General features: G+C 35.6%; 1 protein-coding gene across 3 annotated transcripts in view; it reads right to left on the bottom strand.

Annotated features, from left to right (window-relative positions):
- The window catches only part of FAM83B (family with sequence similarity 83 member B), a 90,549-nt gene that overhangs the window by 44,275 nt on the left and 20,740 nt on the right, over positions 1–25,534 (bottom strand). The gene's annotated exons all lie outside the window — the stretch shown is intronic.

Below are 25,534 nucleotides of genomic sequence, written 5' to 3'. Positions count from 1 at the left end.
TGTGTGGAAAATAAAGGTAAATAGGTCTGGAGGAGGACCCAGAGGCATGCTGCACCAAAACGTTGTTTTTTGTCCTATATTGGCTGTTTCAGGACTGACACTGATTTCTTGCTTCCTTGCATCGTTCTAGCATAAACAGGCAGTCTGTTTCCAAGTCTGGAAAGGTAGCAATTAGGTGTATACTTTCAGTTTAGGCAATCAATAAAGTGTTTTAACCAATGATTTTTTAAAAATCTGTGCTATATTATTGGTTGTATGGGTTTTAAAACCCATTTTTCCTGGGGCATCTGGGTGCCTCAGTCAGGTATCGAACTCTTGATTTCAGCTCAGGTCAGGATCTCACAGTTCATGAGACTCCGCCCTTGTGTTAGGCTCTGTGCTGACAACATGGAGTCTGCTTGGGATTCTCTCTCTCCCTCTCTCTCTGCCCTCCCCTGCTCATGCAGGGGGTCTCTCTCTCTCTCAAAATAAAGAAACATTAAAAAAAAACAAAACACGTTTTCCTAATTTAGTTAAAGTGTCTCTCAATAGAAACAACCATTATACACAATCCATACAACCCACACAAAGTAAAAACTGTGAACATGAACCTTACATGCTTACTTTCAGAATATGTGTTGCCTTGGTATGTGTGTATTAAAACTCTCAGGTGAAACAACTATGTTCGAACACATACTGCTTGTGAAAGTAAAAGCCAGAACCGCAAACTGGCAGATGTATCTGAGGATAGAAAAGATACACAAATATAAAAAGAAACATGCAAGTCTAAAAGAAGTACAAAGATGTATAATAGAATTTTATGTAAGGCCAAAATGAGAAGGACTGAAGGGGCCTTGACATCTCTTTACCATCCCAATAATACACTTGTTCCAGTCAAACCAAAACTTGTTCTCTCCAGCTCAAGAGTGGTCCTTTCTTCAATCGCTCCTTGTAATGCTCATTCTCATTGCTCCAGTACTTGGATATTATTGTCGTTACTGTTTTTCCCACACCCCTTCTGAGTTACAAAGTCTACAACCATACAGTATTTGTAAACCCTCTGGCAATACGTCAGAGACAGGTTCCAGTCTTCGCTCTCCTAGGTGTATCAGCTATTAATCCTGGTCAAATGACTTAACTTCCTGAAATCTCAGTTTCTTTTTCTGAAAAATGGGAACACAAAACACCCCTACAGTGTTTTCAAGGATTAAATGAAATACTCTTTTAGGCACGTAGCACCATACCTAGCACATAGTACAAGTTAAGTTGGTAAATTCAAAGTCAGGCAGCCTGGATCCAGAGCCCATGCTCAAAACCATTGCCTTGAGCTGCCACATATACTTGTTTATTTGGAAGCTTTTCTCTGAAAGGTATAATACCAGATTTGTCCCTGCTGATTTCTAAGCCTTTTCTGGCCAAAGCCACTCTCCACTAGAATCCTAAATTCCAAGGGCTGTATCCTTGCCAATATGTCATCTACTAAAACTTCAGGAAGAAGCTTTGTGTTATATGCCAGTCAAAAACAAAAATGTTAATTCTAATAACAGATGGTTGAGGACAAACCCCTGTAGAGTTCTGTGTGTTAGGTTCCCTAAGATGACACATATTCTTAATTAAAATCACTTCAAGTATGTTCTCTCAAATATAAGACACCTGCATAAACCAGATTATATCTGTCCATTTCCTTGAGATATGTGTTTTTTATTGGCAGACATCACACACATATGTTAAGTTGCACAAAGTAGCTTGTTTTTCCCCAATTTACCTAGGAGACTGTCATCCTAAACAAAATCAAGAGAATCATCAGAAACCAACAGACTATGTGTACCATCTGACCACTATTCTATGAGGAAAAAAAAAAAATGGTGCTAGGACTTGGGAGTTTGCAAGCTGTTGGTAGATCCATTGCTTCCTGAGTTTAGATATGGAATGTTCGGGACAGCCATTTAAAGCAATGGACACCACAGTCATGGAAAGACACTGGCTGCATGTACTACAGAATTAATGTGATTAGGGAGCAAAAGACACACTGTTAAATATGAGCCTAGAAAGAACTCTTCTCCCTCACCCTTAAACTAACCCTCTACAAATATAAATGTCCAAATTGAAAAGAAGAGTTTTCTTCATGAAATAATTAAAGAGTACTGTTCTCTGACCACCATAAAACATACTGATTCAGGTTAAAATAAGATGACAAAAAACCAATTATACTTTAGCACTTGTAACACTTCAAGTGATTAGATTGTCAAATCACTTCTAAAATGGAGAAGTAGGAAGACTATAGTCATAAAATATTGAGGCGTCACACATAAAAATGTCCATTATAAAGTACTCTTTGAGATTCCTTTTTATATTTCTCTGCTTATAAATGTTATCAAAGGAGAATTTTTGGTGCTAAACTTTTGAAGGTTTTTTATAAAAAAGAATCACTTCCCATCTATATCACTTTGTTCAAGTATTCAATCTTAGATTTAATTTAGAAATTGGCTCTTTATGTAACTTGTAACTTGATTTACTAGAATCACAACATTTTAATTGGTTCATGGGTGTTGACATACAACATAACTGGAAATATAAAACTTAAGATGCTGAGACCATCTTTTAAGAACTTCCAGGTGATGATAAACATTCACATCTAGAATCTCCCAGGACGTAAAGTGTTAAGTTACTGAAGTGATAAAGAAATTTGGCTCCTATATTCACATAGTTATTAGACAGCTCACACTTGTAAAGCAATTTGCCCTAACACACCAAAGTATAAAGTTTATTGACAAATAATTACAATACAAATAGACAGTGGCAAGGAACATGTCAGTGGTATAAATGAAGAGAGTTCTAAGGAGGAATCTCATCTCACCAGTAGAGATCAGGCTTCCTGTATTAGTTACCTATCCCTGCATAGCAAATTGCCCCCCAAATTCAGTGGCTTAAAATAACATTTATTATCACACAGTTTTATGTGAGAGAAAAATTTGAGAGAAGCGTAACTGGATAGTTCTGACTCAGAGTCAAGGTTGTGGTCATCTGGAATTGACCAGGAAGTAGTATCTTGCTCCCAAGAGGCTTTCTTTACAAACAGGCCTGTTGGTATGAGGTCTTATTTCCTCACCCATGGGCTTCCCCATGGTGTCCTCAAGTCACAGAAGCTGGCTTCCCCAGAGAAAGTAATTAAAAGAGAGTAAGGAATAAGCTTTATGTCTCTTATAATCTGGTCAAACCATCACTTCTGCTATGCTCTTTTCATCACAAGGGAGTCACTAAGTCCAGTCTACACAGAACTGGAGGTGAAAGATGAGAGAGAGATGAATGAAATGTGATGCCAAAGTATTTGGGCCTCCGTGTCAGAACGCGATGGCACCTTTCCCAGAGAGAAGATAGCAGGGAGAGTACAGTGACGCTCAGAAGCTTCTAGCTGCTATTTTGGACACACTGAGTGTGAAAGTTCCGTGGGCCAAGGAGGTAAAGATGCTGAACTGTCAGCTAGAATGAAAGGCCAGCGTTCAGAAGACAGGCCACATCAGACTTGTAAATAGCACTGGTGGCTGAAGGTGTGGAAGTGGAAAGCAGCACTAAGGAATAAAATGCAGAGAGAGGACAGACATGAGCACAAAAACTTCTTCAACATTCACTTCCAGGAAACATTAAGAAAGAATGGTTAGAAGTACCGGAAAAGAATGAAGAGAGAATTATCTCAGAAACTGGTGGCAAGAGAATTAAAAGTGGACATTACTGACAGTAAAACAGAAGAAACTGAGGGTTATTAAAAGGTTGCCAGTGTGTCTCAACCAGGGGACAACAGTGACATATAAGGCACCAGGTTTGGAGAAGAATGAAACAGAAATCCAGACTGCAGAAATGGGAGGAAAGAAAAATAAGGAAATACACTTGATGGAAACTATTTCTTAAGGAAGTATAATGGTTAAAAAGTAAGAGATAAAAAATGGTAGAAGATAGCAGGATGGAGGCAAGTTTTGTTTTGTTTTTGTTTTTGTTTTTTTTTCCAAAAAAAAAAAAAAAAACCAAAAAATGGGCGCCTAGGTGGCTCAGTCGGTTGAGCATCCGACTTCAGCTCAAGTGATGATCTTACGGCTTGAGAGATCAAGCCCCGCGTTAGGCTCTGTGCTGACAGCTCAGAGCCTGGAGCCTGCTTAGGAATCTGTGTCTCCTTCTCTCTCTACCCCTCTCCCACTCATGCTCTGTCTCTCTCTTCTCAAAAGTAAATAAAAATATTTTAAAAAATTTAAAAAAACAAAACAAAAAAACAGACAGCCAAGTGACACATGAAAAGATGTTCAATATCACTCATCATCAAGGAAATGCAAACCAAAACCACAATGAGATATCACCTCACATCTGTTAGAATGGCTAGAATCAAAAAGACAAGAAATAACAAGTGTTGGCAAGGATGTGCAGAAAAAGGAACCTTCGTGTACTCTTGGTGGAAATGTAAATTGGTATTATCACTGTGGAAAACAGTATGGAGGTTCCTCAAAAAAATAAAAATAGAAATACCATATGATCCAATCATTTCAATACTGGGTGTTTATCCAAAGAAAATGCCAACACTAATTTGAAATGATATATGCACCCCTATATTTTTGGCAGCATTATTTACAATAGCCACGTATAAGGTGAATGGATAAAGAAAATGTGAGATATAATATACATATATATAATATATGTTATATAATTATTATATATGTATAATTATTATATATTATATGTATAATAATTATATACATAAAATATATATTATATATTCTATGTTATTCTATATATATTAGATATATATTCTATATATATTATTATATAGAATATATAAATTATATGTTATATAATAATTGTATATACTATCTATAATTAAAGATATTATATATATAATATCTATATCTATCTATACATATATATATATATAGAGAGAGAGAGAGAGAGAGAGAGAAGGGGGGTAATTACTGACCCATAGAAAAAATTGAGATGTTGCCATTTGTGACAACATGGATGCATCTAGAGGATATTATGTCCAGTGAAATAAATTAAAGAAAGACAAATACCATATGAAGTTACCTTTATGTGGAATCTAAGCAACAAAACAAATAGACACAAAGCAGAATCAGACTTATATCAGACCTACAGAGAACAAACTGATGGTTGGGGGTGGGGGAATTGGGAAAATGGGTATAAGGGGTGTGAGATACAGTTTCCGGTTATGGAATGAATAAGTCACGGGAATAAAAGGCACAGCATAGGGAATGTAGTCAATGATACCACAACAGTGTTGTATGGTGTCAGATGGGAACTCACGTGGGGCGAGCATAGCAAAACATATAAAGTCATTGAATCACCAGATTGTACACCTGAAACTAATCTAACATCAACTAGAGTAACAAACAAACAAACAAAAAATCAAAGTAATAGAATTGCAGGGGTGGGGGGTCAAGATCACAGATTTTTCTTTCTCCTCTGAAGAAAACAGATCAGAAGAGAGGGTAGCATTTGAGGCGAAGAAGCTGAAAACGCAAAGGAATTCACCTGGAAAACGCCCAATTGGGAAGGAAGCTGTGGGGATTTTATCAAAGCAGCCCTTTTGGCATTCCAGGAGAACAAAGTTGTTCAAGCCAGTTTTAAATGTTAAGCCCCAGGATAAACGTGTAGCTTTTAAAAGTTGTTCTATCACAGTTTCTTCTCAGTAATAGGACTACATGAGTTGAATATATTGTTACATAGATTACAACAACCTGTAGCAGTTTCTTCAGTAGTAACCAGGAGAAAAATGGACCTTTTTTTTTACTTCTGATGTTGGGAGAATTTCACGTGAGTAACACATGAATGCATTCTTTGGGGCACATTTCCTGAAATATTATTTTTAAATAATTGTTTGGCCTCTCAATTTCTTTGATCTTACCTTTAAAAATAAAACAGTGTGGATGTACACATTTATGTGAAACTAAGTTCTGGGAAATCTGTGATTTTGAGCTCTAGGGATTTTGCTACTGTGAAACTATGTAAATAAATCCTAAAAGCCACACTGATTCAATCAGAATGGGTCTACTTGTACAAAAACATGAAATGGCAGCTGACAGGGCAATCTTTTATTTTAGTAATGAGCCGCATGGTTTTTTAAATTGGATTGTTAACTGAAATAAACTATTTGGAATATAACTTCCAAAGAGAAAAGGTTAGTATACTTGGCTCAATGGATACATTTACTGTCTGAATGTGGCAAATGTTTTAGAAAAAAAAGAGGAAATAAACATACACTTGAAAAAAAATTAATATTGCACTTTCCCAAACTCATGTTTCCTAGAATACAACTGGGAAGAACATAATATATATATTATATTTTATATATATATATACACACACACACACATATAAAATAAAGAAGTTACACATATATATATATATAAAACACGTATATGTGTGTGTGTGTATATATATACATATATATACACACACTTATATAAGCTTATATGATATATATATAAAGTTATATATAAACTTATATATAGTTATACATATATAAACTTTATTACTAAATTATATATGTATATGACATTTATGATACATGGAGTTATTTTTTTTAAGACTTTAAACCTAGCAGGGGCGCCTGGGTGGCGCAGTCAGTTAAGCGTCCGACTTCAGCCAGGTCACGATCTCGCGGTCCGGGAGTTCGAGCCCCGCGTCAGGCTCAGGGCTGATGGCTCAGAGCCTGAAGCCTGTTTCGGATTCTGTGTCTCCCTCTCTCTCTGCCCCTCCCCCGTTCATGCTCTGTCTCTCTCTGTCCCAAAAATAAATAAACGTTGAAAAAAAAAATTTAATAAATAAATAAATAAATAAACAAATGACTTTAAACCTAGGAGAACTTAAACCCTATGAAACTTCCCCAACAGTTAAACATTTGTAAGTGTGTTTCAAGGACTTGCAGGTCTCTAATATTTGAAACATGGGAAACTGGAAGTCTGTACATATACCTTCATAAGTACACATGAATGTCTATTCTTACATAGATAGCATATATGTGCACACATTCTCACATGTATATTATTTTTCAATAGTATTTTATTTTATTTTACTTTTTATTTTTTCTAATGTTTATTCATTTTTTGAGAGACAGAGTGAGTGTGGGAGTGGGGCAGGGGCAGAGAGAGAGGGAGACAGAATCCAAAGCAGGCTCCAGGCTCTGAACTGTCAGCACAGAGCCGGACGTGGAGCTCAAACTCACAAACCACAAGATCATGACCTGAGCCGAAGTCGAACACTTAACTGACTGAGCCACTCAGGCACCCTGTTTTTGAGTAATATTTTAAACAAAATAATTTATCATTTGTAGGTTATACAGACAGAATTTCATTGGGAAAATGCTTAAAATAATGAGTTTCATGACTTCTGCACAGAAAAATGTTGAAAAAGTAAGGCATGAGAAGGAAAAATAAGATACAGGATGGTTTCCTTTTATAAAAATGTTGGAAATGCTCAAAATAAGAGTAAAATAAAACTAGCTTTTAACTGAATGAGTAATACCTGTAGTTTAGTACTAGATATAAATTTTAAATATTTTTTTCTAAACATTCAAATAATGATAGCTTATCATTTGTTTTTATTTTAAGCTCCTTTAATATCTTTTGTGTGTATTTTTTTCTTATATTCACATACAGATTTTGTGATACTTAATCATACAAATGCATTCAAAATATAATAAAAGCGACTTCTCTAATACAAGACAATGGTAGTTTTATGGGACCAACTCTCCCACTGGATATAATAAGCTCTGGGAAAAAATAATAAGGGAGCCAGGATTTGTGGGGCCAAGATCATAGATGGAAGAGAAATAACAAGGTAAGACAAATTTCTTCTTCCAGTTTTTCATCTAACACTTTTTCACATTTGCCAATTCAGAGCAAGCCACTGATGCCAAACAGTAATTTATGGTGAAGACCTTTCAGCAATCTCATGGGGACAGAGAAAACACACAAACAAACAAAACCAGAGTCCAGTACCACAAAGGTAAAAAGGACTTGACAAACCTCTAATCACAGAGCAAAGGGAATCACAATAAACTGAACTCAAAATTCCTTACGGTACTGCCCTTAAGACATTTGCCACATCTTAAATTTTTCACTGAATAAAAGGATGAGAAACCAAAGGGAAACTGATAAGAGGGGGAGAAGTCTTAAAAAACTTTATGAACATCACATTGGAGTTTGGAGTCTTCTAGGAAAGAGGCTCCCAGAAGTATTATCCTAGCGGTAAGTGAAAACTGAAGATAGATCACTATTCTACAAGACTAGATCTCAGCCTCATCATATTTCAAGCCCTAGCTGGAAGAAGGGAATCTAACCTTGCTCTAGCTATCAATCCAAAGAAAACTAAATCCTCTGTAAAGGAGATGATCTCTACAATTTTTTATACTAAATATCCAGCATTCAATCAAAAACTCCCAAGCATGTGAGAGGACAGAACCAAATGACCAAACACCAAGAGAAAAATAAATGTAGAAGTAGACCTGCAGGTGATCCAGATATTAGTATTATCATAAACATACTTTAAAATAACTTATTTAGGCATTCAAGAATCATATGACTGAAAAACACCAATTCCAAAATTAAGAACTCAACAGACAAGTTTAAGAGTACATTATACTTAAATGTAGGATTAGTGACTTAAAGTTAGCTATACAGAAATTATCCAGAATGAAGCAGAGAAAATTATAGAAATTACAAAAATGAATATGAAATTTATATGGGATGTTTTAAATAAAGAAACAAAGATGTATATTATACTTCTAATTAGAATTCCTAAGAGAAGAGGAGAAATAGAGTAAGACAGAAGCAATATTTGAAGAGATGCTAGCTGAGATATTTCCAAAAGAGCAGGAATATTTTAAGGTAAAGACTTAAGAAGCTTTAATATGTCCAGGGGCACCTGGGTGGCTCAGTCAGTAGAGTGTCTGACTTTGGCTCAGGTCCTGATTTCATGGTTTGTGAGTTCAAGCCCTGCATCGGGCTCTCTGCTGTAAGGTCTCTGCATAGACCCTGCTTCAGATCCTCTGTCCCTTCTCTCTCTGTGCCTCCCCTGCTTGTACTCTCTCTCTCTCTCAAAAATAAATAAAAGCATTAAAAAAAAAAGAAGCTTTACTATGTCCAAGAGGGAAAAAAATTGAAAAATAAGTACTCATATAGTTACATCATATGAAAGCTACTGAAAATGAGAGGAAAAGAATATCTTAAAATCAGACACAGAAAAAAATACATCATCTTTAAATAAATAACATTAAAGGTCAGTTGACTTTATAATTGAAATGAGTCTGTTAAGGGGCACCTAGGGTGCCTCAGTTGGTTAATCATCCAGACTCTTGATTTCAGCTCAGGTCATGATCTCATGGTTCATGAGCTCGAGCCCCTCAATGGGCTCTGCACTGACAGTACAGAGCATGCTTGAGATTCTCTCTCTCCCTCTCTCTTTCTTTCTGCCCCTCCTCTCTCTCTCTCTCTCTCTCTCTCCCTCCCTCAAATAAAATTAAAAAAAAAATCCACAGTAAGTACTATTCATATTTCATGTTATATTTAACATTGTAATGGAAGACATAGCAATAAAATAAGGTAATCAAAAACTATGAAAATTATATGAGAAAATAAAACTAACACTATTTACAGATATGATGGCATATCTACAAAATTTCCAATCTACTAGATGACTATGTGAATTTATCAAATAAATGGACTCAAGTCAAAATACAAAAAAAAAATGTTATTACTATATATTAGCAAAGAAGATAAAAAATTAAAACAAAAGCAATTATTTTTAGAGAGAAACAGAGCATGAGTGCATGAATGGGAGAAAGGTGCAGAGGGAGGGAGAGAGAAAGAGAGAGAATCCATGTTGAGTGTGGAGCCTGATGCGGGGCTCGATCCCACAACCCTGGGATCATGACCTAAGCTAAAAACAAGAGTCAGACACTCAACCAACAGAATCACCCACGTGCCCCAGAACAAAAAAATTTAAGGTATCATTTCCAATAGGATGAAAAATACTAAATAACCCACAAAAAAAACCAAACAAATGATGCATGGGAGTTATATACAGAAAACTACAGAATCTCACTGAGAGAAACTAATAACTAAAAAAATGGAAGAATATACCTTGTTCATGGATAGGAAGATTCAATATTGTAAAGCCCAAATCTGTTCAAACTGTTCTATGTAATGTCAATGCAAATCTTAGATTTTTTTAAATTGACAAGATGGTTTTTAAATTCCTACAGAAGAACAGAGGATTTAGAATAGCAAGGGCAATAATAAAGAAAAACAAAACCAGAGGACTTACACTACTACACAGAGGTGTTTGCTATAAAGGTATGGTAATAACTAAAATACTGTGGTCTTGGCACAAGGAGAGAAAATAGATCAACAGAGCAGAGCCCAGAAATATACCAGTGTATAAGTGGTTACTTGATTTATAGCAATAATGACATTGCAGTAAAACATGGAAGGGATGATTTGTCAATTAAAGTTGCAGGGTCAACTAGATCTTCATACAAACATTAACTTGGACTCCAACCTCATATCATACACATAAATCAACGCTAGAAGGATCTGTACACTCAAATATAAAAGATAAAACTTCTAACAGCCAACAAATCTTAGGGTAGGCAAATATTTCCCCCAAGAAACACCAAAATAGCTAATCTTAAAAGATTAACAAATTAGGCTACATTAAAATTAAGAACTTTCATTTATCAAAAAAATACCATTACCAGGGTAAAAAAGTAAACCACAGGAGATATTTGCAATACATGTATCTAACAAGAATTCATATCCAAAAAAGAAAAAAAAATTATTACCAATCAATTAAAAAAAAGTAATGCTGTATTGTGACAGATGGTGACTACACTTATGCTATTGTGCAACATAGAACTACTGAATCAATATGCTATACTCTTGAAACTAATAACACTGTATGCTAATTAAATTTCAATTAAAAAATGAATCTAATCTTAAAAAGAAAACTAGTTTAAAAAAAGGAGAAAGAAAAGAATGAGAATCCCAAGCCCTATGACAGAATGGAGACTATATCTCATCTAAAATCAAAGGACAATTACAAAGGTGACAATATCACAGGAGGGGACTAATCAAAGTCTGGCAAGAGAAATGATCAGGGCTCAAATAAGTAAAATTTAACATGGATTTTTAAAAATTGAATAGGAGGCAAAAAGAAAAAAGAAAAAAACACTACAGAAAAGGGGGCTCCAAATAGGGGAGTAATCATTACAAAATTAAGAAGGAATAAGCTACCATGGAAAGACCAGAAAATGGCAATTCAATAACACCAGAGTTTGTGGCACCTGGGTGGTTCAGTCAGTTAAGTGCCCAACTCTTGATTTCAGCCCAGGTCATGATCTCACAGTTCATGAGTTCGAGCCCCTCATTGGGCTTGATGGTGCAGAGACTGCTTGGGATAATGTCTCCCTCTTTCTCTGCCCCTTCCCTGCTCGCTCTCTCTCTCTCTCTCTCTCTCTCTCTCTCAAAACAAATAAACATTAAAAAAAATTTTTTTAGGGGCGACCAGGTGGCTCAGTCGGTTGAGCATCCGACTTCGGCTCAGGTCATGATCTCGCGGTTTGTGAGTTCGAGCCCCGCATCGGGCTCTGTGCTGACAGCTTGGAGCCTGGAGCCTGCTTCAGATTCTGTGTCTCCATTGTCTCTCTCTGCCCTTCCCCCACTAGTGCTCTGTCTCTCTATCAAAAGTAAATAAAATGTAAAAACATAAAAAAAATAAATATTTTTTTTAATAACACCAGAGTTTAACGTGACTAATGGAAGGAGGAAGGAGATAAAGCACAAAGGATTCATGAAGAGCCTCTTTCATATATAAAGAGTTTCATATATGCCATGCTTATTGAGTTGACTCTATCTGGTAGATCATCAGGGATCAACTGTAACAGTACCTGCACAAGTGTGGTTGCATATTCAGTTGGTTTGCATGATAGCAACATGAAATAGTCTTCTAGAGGTAATACTGATGAGTCTATTAGAGGTAATTTGAGCCCTGCCTGGGCCCCCTGCCTGGGCTCAAATATCAGCATTGCCATTTCCTACTTCTAAATCCTAGTGTAAATGATTTAACCTCTTTGTTCCTCACCCCTGAAAGGAGCTGTTGGAAATATGTTAATACATACAAAGAGCCTAGAACACTGCCTGGTATATACCACTCAATAAACATTAGATGTCATTAATGTGGTGAAGAAATTTAGTTCTCCTCCCCAGCAGAGAAGCAACAAAATAAAATTCTGGTAATGGAAATCTAGAAGCTGAATACCATCTACCCAAATAGTTACCAATCGGTTGGGTGACTGTGGACTTTAAGACTTTCTTAATTTCCAACTGCCCATTTGTCAAAAAGAGTACATAGCCACAAACCCCAGTTCTCTTTTTATTTTTTTTTTCAACAACTGTTCCAGAATTTCAGCAGGCTTCAATATGACTACTACGACACAGACAATGCTTTTTTTTTCCCCATGATTATAGATTTTCTGGTAGCCCCTACTGGATTGATATTTAACCAAATGGCTAAATATCACATTTGCTTTTCACATTTATTCACTTGTTTAAAATATTTGTTTGAATTCTTAAGGGGTAAATTGAAAGGTGATTATTAGTAAGAAATTAATACAGACCAAAGGAAAGTTCTGGTTTGTGAAAGAAAATGTATACTTACTGATGTTTTCTGCTTTTAAAGCTTCACGAATCAACTAATTACTGAGTGCCTAATGATTAGACAGAAACAGTTATGAAGCTTTGTTCTTTCCTAAAGGAATATTACCATGAGACTCTCATCATGTCAGGACTGGTGTATCACGGAATGGTAGAAGGGGTGAGGGTGGGTGGGGGTAGCAGGGATCTGGTCTCCCTGCAGCAAGGTCTGCTCTGATGAGGAGCAGTATGGTACCACTGGCATTGTTTACAATTGCCAGCATGTAATAAAAAGCAGACTGTCTTTCAGTGAATCCTGTTTTTAAATTCCCTGGAGATAATGAACTTCCTTATTACCTGCATCCAGGGCAGGCAACTCCCACTGTTGCTGTTTTCTTAAGCCATTGCTTATCAGTACAGGAAATCAATTATTTTATTATGGGAAAAATCCTAAGTGAAAAAAAATAGGAGGCAAATTTTTATACATAATTTCAAGCATGATTTCAAGTATGTTACCTATAAACATTCTATCTCAGAGATCTATATAAGCATTAAAATGCACACACGCGCACATGCGTGCGCACACACACACACACACACACACACACACACACCCCTGTGTGCCCATGGGTTTCTCTATCCATCTATTTACCTTACAGAGAAGAACATTTCTAAATTTTATTTCCTTAACTATTTCCTGTATTCTTCTATGTTTTCTATAAGGAATACCTGTACTCTGATAATAAGAAAAAATATACCATTTTTAAATACATTTGTTGATCTAGTAAGCTGTGTTTGCCAATAAATATTTTGAAGGTATTTTATTTATATCAAAATTTTCCTGCTTTGAAACTTTAGGAAATGCCTCCATAATCTGCTAATACCTAAAAGTAAAAAGGTGGGGGGAAAAATCCAGATCCTTTATAATACCTAGGTCACTCACATAATGTTCATACACCTACAGCATTTTATCAATATATCTCTATGAATCTGTTAGCACAGCTTCCAAATATTAATACTATAAACCACTTGAAGTGTTTCGTTTTCCATTTATATGACATAACAGTGTCTTACATATAGCAGGGATTCAATAGGTACGTACAGATTTAAATTATGCATATACAGTAAACTTTTTGAATTAAAAAAAAATTTAACGTTTTATTTATTTTTGAGAGAGACAGAGTGTGAGTGGGGGAGGGGCAGAGAGGGAGGGAGACACACAGAATCCAAAACAGGCTCCAGGCTTCAAGCTGGCAGCATAGAACTTGGGGCTCAAACCACAAACCACAAGATCATGACCTGAGCTGAAGTCTGACACTTAACTGTCTGAGCCCCCAGGCACCCCCAGGTAAAGTTTTTGTCAAAAAAACATTTTGACTTAAAATCTGTAATTAAGACATTTAAATAGTAGCTTTAAGACACTTTGGGGCACCTGGGTGGCTCAGTCGGCTAAGCGTCCGACTTCGGCTCAGGTCATGATCTCGCGATTCATGAGTTCGAGCCCCGCATCAGGCTCTGTGCTGACAGCTCAGAGCCTGAAGCCTGCTTCGGATTTTGTGCCTCCCTCTTTCTCTGCCCCTCCCCTGTTCATGCTCTGTCTCTCTCGGTCTCAAAAATAAATAAAACATTAAAAAAAATTTTTTTAAAAAGACACTTCAAAATCACCTTCCTATAGATACAGAATTAAGTAGTTCTATTTTTCTATTCTAGAAGAGAACAGTACATATATTTTCACTTCAGAAAGACATCTTGTTTTATGTTGAATTTTAGTCTGCCTCAAGTTATTGTTAGCCTGTTGGTGAGCATTATCCCAGCATATATTACAAGCTGTTTTATATTTTCCCCTTTGTTTTAACTAACCAACTAAATGTTATGATGTCCGAGGCCAGGTTTCCTGGCATCACTGACTTACTCAAAAACATTTCATGACTTCCTACCAGCAAATCCACTGAACTGGTTTGAAAGATCTCCACAATTTGAGGTCAACGGACCTCTCCCACCAACCCCTGACTTCCTTTTTTCAAACCTACTCTACTGGCCCCACACTCCCTACTGTCTGAAAATGCCAAATTTATTCACCTAAACAACCAATGAAAAAAGTGACTTCCCAAGGGACATCTTCCCAGCAACTCTCCCTTTCGCTCACCTGACCCAGTATATGAGAGTGGCTAAACCATTGCCTTTGGGAGGTTCCACTTCTCAGCAGGTTATTTAAGCTCCTGCTTTCCCAGGTCAGGGTCAGGAGCCAGCCAGTCTTATCTCTTACTCCTTATTTATCTACTTCTTTGTATCCTAATCTCATCTAAGTTACTTTCCATCCCTCAACTGTGCCCTCTGGATCAGGACTGATCTCCAAGTCCAGTCTCTCTGTGTTTAGATTCAAATGTGAACCTGAATCTCCACTCAGAGATGTCTGTAGGTCTTGGTGGTGAGGTTACTTGTTAACCATCCTGGGAAAGTGGTGAAAACAGTAACTTTGAGGCCTCTGTAACTTGGTCTCTTTGCTTCCTGATTCCAACTCTCTGATGAGTTACACTGACTTCAAATGACAATGCCATCATTCTAATTGCTCAGGCCAAAAACTTTGGAGTAATTTTGTATTCTTTAACTTATTTCACACCCCTGTCTTTAAAATATATCCAAAAATCTAACCATCACGGCTGCCATCTGACCAACTAAGATATCATCTCACAGTTGAATTATTTTAAAAGCCTCTGATATACTTATTCTTAAGCCCTATAGTCAACTTTCACTAATGCAGCCAGATGTATTCTTTAAAATAGAGCATTTTTGAAAACGACTGTGTCTCTTTTGCTCAAAATTCTCCAGTGGTTCCCCATTTTACATAAAGCATAAACCAAGATCCTCATAATGTCTCATGAGTACCTCCATGTTACTTCTCTAAACTCACCTACTCACCTACTCATCTCCCCTTTGTTTTCTTGGGTCCAGCAGTTGGCACCTTTACTGGCATCCTCTAACAAATAGGAAGCCATGTTCCTGGCCTATAGCTTACCCTGCATCTAGCCTGCTCTACCCTAAATAGATGGATGGCTCATTTCCTCTTTCCTCAAAAGTCACTTTTTGATGAGGCCTACTCTGAACACCCTATTTAAAATGCAGAATAACAGCCACCACCACTCTAAATCCTTCTTACCCAACCATATTTGTGTTTTGTTTTCTTTTTCTTCATAGCACTCCTCATTTCTTATGCTTATTATCTACCTCATTTGTATGTAAGCTCCATTCAAAGGCAGGATTTCTTATGTACTTTACACTCGTATGTATGTACCCATAGAATTTAGAACAGTACCTGACATGCAGTAGGCATTAAATGTTTGCTTGAATGAATGAACATCCTGCCATATTTTTTACCTATAAGGTTGGCCAAAGACTGACCCCTTATAGTTGAAGCCTGAAGGGGCCAAAGGACAACTTCATTATCACACTGCCCTTCTCTCACTTCTTTAGATTTCCCCTGCATTTGGACACAAGAGAACCCATTTCTTTTTCGTGCCTCCTGATGGAGTCTGCATTCTAGGTGCTACATCTCATCAAGCTATCATAACCTTCTGTCAATGGCAGGTACGTTATTTTGACTTCTAATAGCAATCCCAGAAAGGCTTTTGTATGTGGTTCATTTAGAAACCAGTGCTTCCACACCTCCACCAATTGGTCTTAATCCTAGACCCTCTCAATCATATCTTCTGATACCTCCATTTAGAAATGGCCTGTCACCACTACTTTCCAGTTATGATCACTTTGGATCATTACCACTCTCTAGAGTGATACCTCTCACAAAAAAGCAGATTATCCATCAGTAAAATATAGATGATAAAAAGTACATAATTCACAGGGTGGTTGTGAAGATCAATTTAAGGTAATGCATGTAAAGTGCTTAACACAGTGCCTGACACGTAAGTGCTCAATAAATAATAGCTATTACTGTTACTAGATTACATAACATAAATCCATTACTCAAAATCAGATCCTTGTTTCAGTCCTGATGATACAAGCCAACAATTTCTTTTGAGATAATTTGAAGAGTAACTAATTTTAAAAAAGAATAATTAATATAAAGGTATACACTATATGATGAATCTGTGGCAACTATAAAAAAGCAGGCAGAATCCTTTACGTACAAAATGTTAATCTGGTGTTACAGCCCTCATCATCTCAAAGGCTCCTGCAGGAAACCCCCATTACATTTTACATTTCATTAGAAGAACAGATAAGTAAAGGACAGTTATATCCTTTTATTCTTATGAAAGTTAACTTTTGATAAGATGCCTCAATGTGCACTTCAGGTCCCAGGTTTATCTCATTTAGCCATGAGCAACACATCACTCATCACATTTCTAGCTTGGTTCTAAAGGGATCTGAGTTTGTAAGATTCTACAATTCTATCCTTTTGGAATTTAGGTGTTATTTAAACATTAGGAAAACTGGTATCTTAGGGACATAATGTGTTATGGTGACCATTAGTTTAGCCACTCCAACAAACTACTAAAAGTGTGTTGTCAGGAAAATATTACACGTTTCAGTAACTACATAAGTATTTGGTTTTTATTTTAATCCTGTGATAGGAAGGAAAATGACTAAACGGAAATGATCATAAAAAATAAGCATCTACTTCAGAGATCCCAGAATACACAGAACCAAATGTTAATAATTGTACTTCAAAGTTCAATACAGATTGTACATACCACATGCAATCCGTACAGGAGCTTTCTCATGGATTACTTTGAAGGGGAAAACAACCAGCAAACAAACAAACAAAAAAAAACCCAAACAAACAAACAAACAAAAACAGAGCACCAAAGGGCAATAATTGAGTAGAGAAAACAGTCTTAAAAATATTTCCCCATGGGGCACCTGGGTGGCTCAGTTAGTTAAGCATCGGACTCTTGGTTTCAGCTCAGGTCACTATCTCAGGGTTCCTGAGTTCAAGCCCTTCATTGGGCTCTATGGTGACAGTGCAGAGCCTGCTTGGGATTCTCTATCTCCCTCTCTCTCTCTGCTCCCCCCCTGCTCATGCTCACCCTCACTCTCACTCTCTCTTTAAAATATAAACTTATTTTTTCTCCTAATCAGAGAAGTCAAATGCACTTTGAAATAAGTCAAATTTGATATTGTTCCCTTCCAAGTATTAATGGAGATAATACGTTTATATATCAAGACAGAGTTTCTGATAAATTTATTACCCCCTGTTAAGTTTTTCTAATTTTTCTTATTAAAAGCTAAGTTATTTCTTAAGTTGCCAATTTTCAAATGAAAATCTGTTAAAAAATCATGGTGATCTTTAGATTTCACCTGATAACACAGTGTCTGATAAAACATCTAAAAAGACTAATTATGGTAAGCCTTAAATAATATTCCTTATCAATTTTGAATTATATCAGAAATATTCAGCAAGTGATACTATCTCATGAACTCAGTTACTTAAACCAACTTTGACATCAAATGACAGTTCTATAATAAATATAAACTTTAAAAGTTACAAAATCTTGTTCTTGTTCATAAATATGAAACCCCTGTATAATGTCTTTCTTTAAAAATCTAATAAAATTGAGGTACCTGAATGGCTCAGTCAGCTAAGCATCTGACTCAATTTCAGCCAGGTCATAATCTAATGGTCGTGAGATTGAGCCTTGCGTGCAGCCCTGCACCCAGCTAGGTGTTGGGAGTAGAGCCTACTGAAGACTCTCTCTCTTCCCCTCCCCCCTTGCTCCCACTCTCTCTCTTAAAAAAAAAAAAAAATCTAATAAAATTATCACTTTAAAATTCTAGATAAAAATGGAATGATTTTTTTCCCCTTGATCTATAGTAATATGTCCCCCTCTCACCCCCTCTCCTTAGGTTTTCACCAGAGCACTATCTCTTTTCAAGGTTTCAGATTTTAGGTGAAAAAGGATAATTTAGAATTTTTTCTTCCACAACTTTCTATAAAAAAAGGATACCTTCTTTGCACATTCTGAAGCTGGCTTTGTATATGTCTTATTTTCAAATATATTTACATTGAGTCAATATTACCTCTTAATCAATATTAAGCAAACATTGGGAAAATGTTGTATTGCTCTACAGCTGATGTGGTATGCATAATCATTATAATCATTATAATCATTTTAATACCTCAGAGATGGGTTTAAGTCTTTTTAGGAATAACCTTTTCATGAAGAGTTAATAATCCTAGCTGGCATTCCTAGTAACACACTATCTCATTGGATATCAAACTTGGTCAAATGTTGCTCTCACTTTTAAAGAACAAATGCCAAATCACAATGATACAAAAATACAGACTGGTTATATATATGTATTATATATATATATATATATATATATATATATATATATATAAAATATACTATATACGTATAATATATGTAAAATATATATGTATAATATATAAACATATAAAATATATTATATATGTATATTATTTAAAAATTATAAAAATATTATACATATATTATATGCATAATATATAATATATAAATAAAATAAATAAATAGAAATAAAATATATGTAAATATATTATATAATATATAAAATATATTTACATGTATAAAATATATTATATTATATATAAAATATATATTACATATATATTACACATATAAAATATATTATAATATATAATATATAGTATATAAAATATACATATTATATATATTATATATTATACATTATACATTATATATTATATATATGTGTATAAAATATATATTTTTTTAAATAAAGGCCTGGAATAATGTAGTAAGAGGAGGAGGAGGTGATGGAAAAACGCGGAGGAATCAACAGCACACATACTGTATTACATGCGTGGTATGTGTCATGTTAGACATGTCAACTACTTCATTCCATCCTCACAAGGATCCTAGGGAGTATAAGCATCTCCCTTTCACAGATGGGAAAAATAAAATTTAGAGAGGTTATAGTATAATACCTAATACAAACAGCTGTTTGAATTGAGATTCAAACCAGCCCTAACTGACTCCAAGATTCAGAGTCTTCATACCATTCCATGAACCTCTTAAAGAAGAGCATTATTTAAAGGAAACAATCAATAAAACTAAAGGGCAACTGATGGAATGGGAGAAGATATTTGCAAATGACATCAGATAAAGGGTTAGTACCCAAAATCTATAAAGAACTGACCAAACCCAACACCCAAAATCAAATAATCCAGTGAAGAAATGGGCAGAAGACATGAATAGACACTTTTCCAAAGAAGACATCAAGATGGCCAACTGACATAAGAAAAATTGCTCAACATCACTCATCATCAGGGAAATACAAATCAAAACCATACTGAGACACCACCTCACCCCCATCAGAAGGGCTAAAATTAACAACTCAGGAAACAACAGATGCTGGCGAGGATGTGGAGAAACGGGGACCCTCTTGCACTGTTGGTGGGAATGCAAACTAGTGCAGCCGCTCTGGAAAACAGTGTGGAGACTTCTCAAAAAATTAAAAATAGAAATACCCTATGACCCAGAAATAGCACTACTATGAATTTATCCAAAGGATACAGGAGTGCTGATATATAGGGGCACATGTACCCCCACTGTTTACAGCAGCACTTTCAACAACAGCCAAATTATGGAAAGAGTCTAAATGTCCATCTGATGAGTGGATAAAGAAGATGTGGTTTATATATACAATGGAATACTACTTGGCAATGTGAAAGAATGAAATCCTGCCATTTTTAGCAACATGGATGGAACTGGAGAGTATTATGCTAAGTGAAATAAGTCAATCAGAGAAAGACATCATATGTTTTCACTCATATGTGGAACTTGAGAAACTTAACAGAAGACCATGGGGGAAAGGAAGGGGAAAAAAAAAAATTATAGAGAGGGAAGGAGGCAAACCATAAGAGACTCTTAAATACACAGAACAAACTGAGGGTTGATGGGGTGGGGTGGGGGGAAAATGGGTGATGGGCATTGAGGAGGGCACCTGTTGGGATGAGCACTGCATGTTGTATGTAAGCAATGAGACATGGGAATCTACCCTCAAAACCAAGAGCACACTGTATACACTGTATGTTAGCCAACTTGACAACAAATTTTATTAAAATCAACTTAGTTTAATTTAATTAAAAAAAAATAATTATTTGAATTTGGGTAATTTAAAGAGAGTAAGAGGGGGAATGAAACAGAGAAAGAGAGAGAGAGAGAGAGAGAGAGAATGAGAGAGAGAAGCTGCAGCTTTATGTCTATAAAAGTTTTCAAGTCAATTGAGGAAGCCCGAAACTTGATCTTACAATAAGGTCAGAGTCCCTATATAGTGTCTTCTTTCCTCTCTCCTCTCCCTTAAGTAACTGTGTTAAGGAGTGCCTGGGTCACTCAGTAGATTAAGCGTCTGACTTGGGCCCAGGCCATGACCTCATGGCTCATGAGTTCCAGCCCTGCAACAGGCTCTGTGCTAACAGTGTGGAGCCTGGAGCCTGCTTCAGAATCTGTGTCTCCCTCTCTCTGCCCCTCCCCTGCTTGTGCTCTGTCTCTCTCTCTCAAAAAAAACAAAACAAAACAAAAAAAAAAAACCTTAAAAAAAAAATAAGTAACCGTCTTAAAAATTGTATACTTAATATCATCAGAGCTATTACTAATAGTAAGAGAAGGGAGTGAGTGAATGAAATGAGAAGAATGGGGAGTTTGTTTTCTTCCTGTATAGCTCCAGGAGCTTAAAGAGTATTCCCATTCAGAGATAGCAATGGTTAGTATAGCAAGGTCTGTGCAATTTTAACAAGATATCTCTCTCTCCCACACATACATACACATATACATACACACACAATGTTATATTGTTATATTATATTATATATTATATATCATTCATATATAAACATGTAATGCATTTTATTTAGAGAAGAGGTATTCAAATTAATGTCACAAGATCGAAACATGTCATTAAATCTAAGCAAAACACATTTCCTGGAAATAATTTTGACTCAAATTCAAAGCATGAAAGTATTCACAGTAAGAGTTGTAATAAGAAAGGCAAAGAGGAAAGTCTTAAAAAAAAATTGGGAACATTAGGAGAGTGATGATCCTAGCCTAATAAAGGCATTGATAAATAGATCCATATCACTCAGCTGGGCAGGATATGATCACAAAGTCATACAGATGGAAGTGACACACTATGACACAATTAAAATTATTCATATAATGAACTAATTCAGCAAGGAGTATAACATACTGAAATACTCTTGAATTGGTAAGCGCTATCAGAGATGTGGACAAGAATATTAGAATGAAATCTTGCCATTTGCAAAATTGTGGATGGAACTAGCGTTTTATGCTAAGTGAAATAAGTCAGAAAAAGACAAATATGTGATTTCACTCATATGCAGAATTTAAGAAACAAAACATATGAACATAGGGGAAGTTGAAGAAAAGTAAAATAAGATAAAAACAGAGGGGTGGCAAACCATAAGAGACTGTTGAATACAGAGAACAGAGGGAGGGTTGCAGGAGGGGAGGTATGGGGATGGGCTAAATGGGTGATGGACATTAACAAGGGCACTTGTTGGGATGAGCACTGGATGTTATATGTAAGTGATGAATCACGCAATTCGATTCCTGAAACCAGTACTACACTGTATGCTAACTAACTTGAATTTAAATAAACAACGACAAAACACTAACAGGCTTTGCTTCATGTCTTTCACTAAATAAATGAAGTTACCTAAGGAGGTGCAATGACTTGTTCAATCTCTAACTAGTTAGTGGTAGACCCCTGATAAAAGAGCCTCTAGTCTAGTACTGCTTTTATAATGCCAGGCAAATCCCAGGAAAAGCCCCATCCTCTGTTCACCTTTCCATTTGTGGCCATGGGCCAATTGGTGGTTAAAGTTTCTAGGCATTACTAATAGCTCCCCAGGCCATAACAGCCACACCCAACAACAGTGAGTCAGGAAGGAACCAAGACTTAAGACAGGCAGTACAGAACACCTCAGGTACTACTCTGCCCTAATTCTCACTAGACTCTTGCTTACGTGTTTTCCTGAGTCCCTATTTCACAAGAGTAAGATTCACACGTCACAGAAGAAGCTAGCCTAGAATAAGAAAACAGATGCAAACAGCATTCTGGTTAAGCATTCACATATCAGGAATTATAACTTTATGAATATCCACCACTGGGTTGGCTAGAAGAAAAATGACTTTAATGAAAGATAGCTGTTTAAAGTAATTAGAGAGGATGCTTTCATAAGAGGTGTTCACAGTAATTAGGAATACATACATATATCATCTTGGGAACACCTCTTGAGAGACAAGTAATTACCTGGGAAAAGTCTTGCTAGACGCTATCAGACTTTATAAAGTCGACCCAAATGTAATTATGGCAAGCGCACAGGGAAAACTAAGAAGGAGTTAGAGAAAAGAGCCAGTAAATGAAAATATGGCCCCCTTAGGGCACAAGTAAGAAGTTACCTATAACTAGATTTTCCCAGAGGAAGATTCTCTAATAAGAAAATAAGCAGACACACAAAGAAAAAAAACAAACAAAAGGAAAAAAAAAACAAGAAAACAAAACAAAAAAACCTCTTTACAACTTAAGTGACAACTGGCAAAAATAAAATGAATAAAAACAAATCTATGGATTTTTAAAATAGTATAAAGAGTATATTCTGCTCATCAAAGCAGAATGATTCAGAGTCTGTGTTACTTTAGATAGAAACAAGAACACATAAATTAGTGAAGTTTAAAAACAAGATACTTCCAGTAAAGATGGATATGATATGGTATCATTTTTATGTCCATTCTCAAGGGACTAGAAAGTTAATTTGGTGGTCAGACTTCTAATGCTTGGACCTCTAAGAAAAATGCTTTTGGATTCTTTCCATTATTTTAAGATTGTCCCATAATATGACCTTTATTTTCATAATACCTTATGTCAACTGCAAACAGAACAATGAAAATGGACTGAAATTCTTCTCTGAGATCACTTCGTCGGTTCTGCTTTGCTGGTTCCTAACCCTACTTGTTTGGCCTCATATCTCAACAGTTGTATAATGTTGATTACCTAAAGAATTTGCCTGAGAAATGTGAAGGCAAGAAAATTTGTTCTATTCATCAAAATATACATTACTCAAACATTCAATGGAAAAAAAAATCCTCTTCATAATGCCATGACAATTCATTGAGAGTTATCGAATAAAGAGAATATATCTTCTGAAAACAGTTTGAAAAGACGAAGTTGATCCTGAAATCTAAAGAGCTCCCATTCATTCTGAAATTATAAGAAACTAACTTATATCTGCTGAGTAAATGATAGCCATAAAAGCCATAAAAACCACAATTAATCTACAAAGCAATGTGTTCAGGTAAGCTTTCACTTTAAAATAATATTTGTTCTTATTTAACAATTTTTTCACAAGACCTTGTCTGGTATGGGCTAAACAGTGTAACATTTTGTAAAAATGGGGTCAATAATTCTTTTCTGGAGTACTTCAAAAATCCTTAAATAGACATTGTGGCACATGAAGATATTTCCAAAAGACTGGAGAAATATACATTACATACATACATAGACCACTTGACCTCGATATTTAATGCATCTGAGTTGAAATTAAAATGTTCTCCAATGCTTTTGGAAAACAAAATAACACAAAACAAAACTCTAAGTTATCTGGTATGATTTATATTCAATTGCTATATACTCAATTTACAAGGTTTAAATAATTCTCTTTGAATTTAGCTTGGATATGTATACACAAAATCAAATACAGGCACAATTCTTTCTTATATCATGACGTTTTGACTTTGTGGAAGAGAAGCAGAACATTAGATCACTGTTTTATAGTATGGACTTCAAGATCCTCATCGTGCCATTGCAAGTGGGAATTCCCAGCAGACAATGAGCAAGCAGAGGATATTACTTTTAGAGGCTCACTAAATAAATAGCTGTCACATTAGAAAGAAAAATACAACAGTCATGACTACGTTCAGTTTCCAATGAATGCTAAGCAAAAAACTCATGGTATCTCCTGACTCATTTTGCATCACAGAAATGCAATGCTCCAAAGGAAACCAGCTGTGGTGTAGGCTGATGAATTCATAACTACTAAGTTTACCGTAATAATATTAATCTTCACTGATGTATCAATTTTCAATTATTATTATAGTTCAAAAATACACTGTCTCCCTAAACAGAAATTAGCAAATGCTATAGTACAAGATATTTGTTATTTTACCTTTATAAGGATTCATCTATATTCTTGACTTTCCTTCTGCTGTTTTACAAAACACAATTGTATAATGCGTCCACAGAGCATAGCATAGTACAGTTTTAAAAATACCCATAGTAAATTGAACTCACAGTCCAATTCATTCAATAAATTTGGACCCCTACCACATACCTGATTTTGTAGCTAATTTTTAGCAAATGGGATAGATTAGTACTTTCTTTAATGTAATACTGCTAAGTTCATGGCTAAAAGTCAGATTGTTTGAATTCAAAAGGTTTGGGGGTGAAAAAAATCTCCTTACTTTGCAAAGCCTACATTTGACATTAGCCTCAGAACATCATGTCTCCCTGACATGATTGCGAGGCTTTTAGTTGCCTGTCTTGCAAACTACAATGTCATTGTGGATTTCAAGGGTCTTCTATTTCTGTACTTCATAAAAGCAAGCTTTTGAAGCATTTCTGGGTCTTGTTGACATGAAATAAAGCCATGCCATGTATGTGTGGATCCTCGGGTTCCTTTTAGGTCACATTTCTATGTTACATGGTATCAGTAAATAAGAAATAGACACTTTATAGCAAAAAATATTAATTCTTTATCCATTCATTTCAAAACTCTAGGCTGAGTTAAATGAACAGCTTAGGAAATTTTGTTATAATCTCAAAATTTT

The sequence above is a fragment of the Prionailurus viverrinus genome, chromosome B2 (genome assembly GCF_022837055.1).
Source record: "Prionailurus viverrinus isolate Anna chromosome B2, UM_Priviv_1.0, whole genome shotgun sequence".
Classification (NCBI taxonomy): domain Eukaryota; kingdom Metazoa; phylum Chordata; class Mammalia; order Carnivora; family Felidae; genus Prionailurus; species Prionailurus viverrinus.
This window is presented reverse-complemented; position numbering and strand designations above follow the sequence as displayed.